This window comes from Vigna unguiculata, chromosome 1, assembly GCF_037176805.1.
Source record: "Vigna unguiculata cultivar grain cowpea cultivar isolate G323 ecotype 2 chromosome 1, ASM3717680v1, whole genome shotgun sequence".
NCBI lineage: Eukaryota > Viridiplantae > Streptophyta > Magnoliopsida > Fabales > Fabaceae > Vigna > Vigna unguiculata.
Genome location: NC_140792.1, coordinates 12683575 through 12688861, shown reverse-complemented (window position 1 = coordinate 12688861; position 5287 = coordinate 12683575).

Sequence of the window (5287 nt, the reverse complement as noted above, 5' to 3'; positions counted from 1 at the left end):
TTTTCTTCTTCCTTTAATTGTTCTTGGTTTTCTATGGTTTATGTGATTTCCATTTCCTTTTTGTTTTGAATCAATCCATCATCTTCTTCTCTTGAGCTTTGTGAAAGGAACCTTCACATCTAGATAGCTTGCTATCTCAATGTCCAATGGGGATTTCACTTAGCTTTCTTAATCAACTCACACCATATTCAATAATCTTAAAAAGGAACAAGATAATCCTTCATCAAATAGACACTATCTTGTAACTCTTTTCATTTTCAAGCATCTTGGCAAGTCTTTTGAAAGCATGAAAAGTTTCATTTTTGGCAGCTAAGAACAAAGTCCATGTGTACCTAGAGAAATAATCAACAATGACTAATGCATAAAGATTGCCACCAAGGCTCATGGTTCAAGATGGACCAAATAGATCCATGTGAAGCATCTTTAAAGGTCTTTCAGTTGAAACAACATTTTTAGATTTAAAAGAGACCTTAGCTTATTTTCCTTTTTGACATGCTTCACACACTCTATCCTTCTCAAACTTGAGTTTTGGTAGTCCTTCAACCAGCTGTTTTCTATTCAGCCGATTGAAATGCTGCATGTGTATGTGACAAAGTCTTATATGCCATAGCCAAGTATCATCCTCTTTTGTAAGCAAACAATGGATGCTAAATGATGCATGATGCAGGTCAAGTAGATATATATTATTGACTCTTTTGCCTATCAAAACAATACTACCATGCGCATCATATATCAAACAACTATTTGGTTCAAACATGACTTTAAAGCCTTTATCAAATAGTTGACTTATACTTATCAAATTATGTTTGAGTCCTTCTACCAACAACACATTCTTGATGTTGAAAGAGGATCCATTGCATATGACTCCATTTCCAAGAATTTTTCCTTTATTGTTGTCTCCATAGGTTACAAACCCTTCCTCCTTCAACTCTAACTTTGCAAATTTGGTCTTATCTCCTGTCATATGTCTCGAACAACCACTATCAAGGTACCACAAATCTTTCTTATCACCTTTCATGACCTGCAAAACAAATTTGGATTACTTGGTACCCTTTGATAGGTTGGGTCCATCATGGTTATGTCTTTCTAGATCCTTTTGGGATCCATTTCATAATCCCTTTAGGAACATCATATTTTCTAGCATGACAATTCTTAATAACATGACCTTTTTGCATACAGTAGTTGCGTGAAATGAATGGCATATCACTTGGCATACTCTTTGAAAAGAAACTAGAGAACTTCTTGGTTTTATTTTGAAAAGAAGAATTATAACCAAGTCCAACTTTGCCAAACACACAATTTTGAGAACCAAGAACAACCTCTAAATTTGCTTCCCCTCTTATGAACTTTGCACAGGTCTTTATAAGGTATTTCACTTGATTTTTCAAAACTGTGCAGTTTTCACAAGGTTTTTCAGCCGATTGATTTCTAAAACAGTCGGTTGAATTACTGTAAATCATTTCTAAATGCTCAAAATCAGTTTTTAAATCAGTTATTTCTTTTTCCAGTTAACTAACTTTGTTTTCCAGCCAGTTGTTTAAGCCTTTCAACCGATTGTTTAATGCAGAAATCTTGTTTTCTTCATTATGCAACTCTTCAAAATGATGCAACAATTGATTATAGTCATTTAATTCTAGAGAACTTACTTGGCTTGAGGAAGATAACTCATAACCAGCCATGAGACACAATTTGGCTTCTTCATTCTCATCTTGTGAGAAGCTACTTATTGTTGAATCATCAGTGTCCTCCCATGCAATGTATGCACGTTTCTCCTTTGGCTTCTTCTCCTTTTTCCTATCAACACTCTTCTCCTTTTCTTTGTTAGCATTTGGACATTCAATTTTGATATGTCCTTGTTTTCCACAGTTATAACATGTAAAATTAGAAGAGTTTGATTCATTGTGTTTGGAAGTATACCTTTTGGGATTATCTTTGATACCTTTCCTTTTGAGATACTTACCAAAACTCTTGACAAGGAGATTCAAGTTCCCACTTTCACTTGATTCAGCCACCTCATCCTCGCGTTGCTCATTCTTCTTGGTGCTAGTCTTCAAGGCTATGTTCTTAACCTTTTTCTCACTTGACTCAAGCTCATTAAACCTTTACATCTCAATCTCATGCTCCCTAAGCTTACCAAACAATGTAGCTGTAGTCAAAGTGGATAGATCTCTTGTTTTTTAGATGGGCGTGACCTTTGGTTGCCAAGATCTATCAAGACACTTTAACACCTTGATGTTTAACTCTTGTCAAATTTCTTACCCAAACCTAAGAGATGGTTGACTATGTGAGTGAATCTCTTTTGCACATCCGCTATGGATTCTCCTTGTTTCATCTTGAATAGTGTCAGACCCGGGAAAATTAATTAATTAAATAATTAATTAATTAATAAATGCGAGTAGAAGGCGTCTTTATGATAATTATTGTTGTTTAATATGGTGTGGAATAGTACTAGCTCAAATGGTTGAGAGTACTTTGTTTGTGTGAGAGGACTTGGGTTCGAGTTCTATGTATGTCAATTATGTGTTGTTATTTTATTATTGCCTTTTAATAATATGTATGAGTATGGGATTGATGATGTAAACTGTTTTGGTTGGAGGGTATCATCAAAATTTGATTTGGCATAGTGGTTGTGATTTGACCTTATGAGTGGAAGGTCATGGGTTCAAACCTTGGTGGGTAAAGCATAAGTTTTATTTTTGCTAATTATTAGTTGTGGCATGAATGTGAAGGGGTAAAGAAAACCTAGCAGAAGGGTAACTAGGAGGTGCTGAAAAATCACTGACTAAAGGACTTGACTAGTCATTAAGCCCACAATAAAGCCAAACCCGTTTTATTTTTAAAACCTATTTGAAAGGCACCTATAAAAGCCAAAGTTTAAGAAAAAGGAAGGGTTTTGGCAATTGTGGTGAGCTGCTATAGAGAGAGCACGAGATTGAGACTATGAGAGGAGGTTTTGAGTGTGCAAAGGGCTAAAGCAAGAGGGAAATCGTGACTCAAGGGGGTCCTGTCTTCATAATTTGATCGCACATTCCAGGTTAGGGGAGCTTATCCTAATTTTCGTGCTATTATTTTAGGTTATGCATTGGATAAATTGTATGTCATGGAACTCTTGTGGTATACGCTGTGATTCCGAATTTGATGGGTTGAGATGGTGTGCAATGTCTTGCTATGCATAATTTCGTGATTAGAGGAAGGGTTTTGGTATGGAATGGGTAGAGATGATTTAATCTCGAGTTGGGTAATATGAATGGATGATATAGGACCTGTTCTGATGTTTGTGGTCTTTATTTGTACGTGGTAATACTTTAATCGTGTTTTGCTATTGTTGGTGGTGCAAATTGGGCAAAGTTGGGTGGTTTTTTGTGCGTGTACAAAGGCTAAACCCTGCAAGTCTCGCCCAAGCGAGTCCACCTCGCCTAAGCGAGAATTATAGAGCTACTCTTCTTATTTAAAGGTCTTGTAGCTCGTCCAGGCGAGCTATGTTATTGTTGAGCGAGTGACACTCTCGCTAAGGCGAGAGTGGCTCGCCTAAGCGAGATAGCAAGGAAGTGTGCTCATGTTGAGCGTGATTTCTCGTCCAGGCGAGGTTTTTATGGGTTTTGAGCGAACCAGAGTCTCGCTCAAGCGAGATGGCCTCGCCTAAGCGAGATGTCTTGGTCATGTTTGGTGCTTCGCGTGTATTTCAGCCTAGGCGAGTTTGAATTGTGTTTTTGGGCGAGAGATGAACTCGCTTAAGCGAGAGGATCTCGCCTAAGCGAGATAACTTGATGTTGTTGCTGTTTTAAGCTCGCTCAGGCGAGGTGAGCTAGCCCGAGCGAGGTTGAGGGCTTAGCTTGGGCGAGAGATCCATAGCTTAAGCGAGTTTATGCGAGTTACTATGTTCCTTGTGCTTGTGAGTGTGTGTTTTGGTTGTTCATCATAAGAATAGATTGTATATGCATATGGTGTGATGTTTGGGCTTGAAGGACTAAGTCCATTAGGGGTCTGGGATGTACTCGGTGGTTGGACACATGATGGGCATGGAACTGGTTGAGTTTCCGTCGGCTACTAATGGGCGAGGAGTCCTTAGTATGGTGATTACATGTGTCGAGCGCACGATGGGCAAGGAACTGTGATGTTTCCGTCGGCTACTATTGGGCGAGGAGTCTATAGTATGGTGATTGCGTGCGTGCCAGGGTCCAAGTGTGAGACTTGGATGTTTTACTACAGACGAGGATTCTGTAGGGTAGGACTATGAGCAGGATAAGCTCATAGGGTTGGACCACGAATGAGTCAGTTTCGTGGGAGCACAGAGAAGTCCAAAGACCTAGTTCATGCATATGACTCATGAAGGACTATGAGGTCATGGTTGGGTGATTTGAAAAGTATGAGGATTTTAATTATGTATTTTTTTTGGGATTGGGGAAAACATATTTATTTCATATATCTGTTGACATTGTTATTGTGCATAGCTCACCCTATCTGTGTGTGTATGGCGATGATCAGATAATTTGTGATCCGGGAGCAGATGATGTGACAGGTGAGCTAGGAGCTGCGTAGAGACGGAGAGCATGGGCTACTTGGGATTTTGAAAGAAACTCTACTGTTTTGTTTTAGATGTAAATATTTGTATGTTGAATTTTAATATCATTTGTATATAATGATATGGTACATTCGGATTTTATATGGTACCAGTTATGTTCTTTAAAAAATTTCCCGCATTTTTGGGAAATAGTTTATGTTCAATGCAGTATTTATTGTGATTCGAATTTTCATTTAATTAAAATAAGTAATATTCCTTAGGGATGTTACAAATAGCTCATATTCTTGAATCAAGGCATGCTTTCTTGCTCTCTTAACATCATTGGTTCCTTCATGAGTCACTTAAAGAACCTCCCACATTTCCTTGGCACTCTTGTATTGTGAAACACGAAAAAACTCATCCATGTAGAGAGATGAAGTGAGGATATTCTTTGCATTGCAATCATATTGGGCTCTCCTCCTTTCTTCCTCATTCCATTGAGTTCATGGCTTATTAACCTGCACATCATCAACAATGTGCTTAGGAGTATATGGTCCATTTATGATTGCATCCCATATCCCTTGATGTATTGACTCAATAAAGATTTTCATCCTAATTTTCCAAAATTGGTAATTAATGCCACTAAACATAGGGGGTCTATGAATTGAGGCACCTTCACCAAAGGGTAACTTGTTTGCAGCCATTTCAAGTAGTTCAAAAACAAATTTAGGACCTTACTTGATCCAAATTCAAGCACCTAGCTCTGATACCAATTGTTAGTTTTGA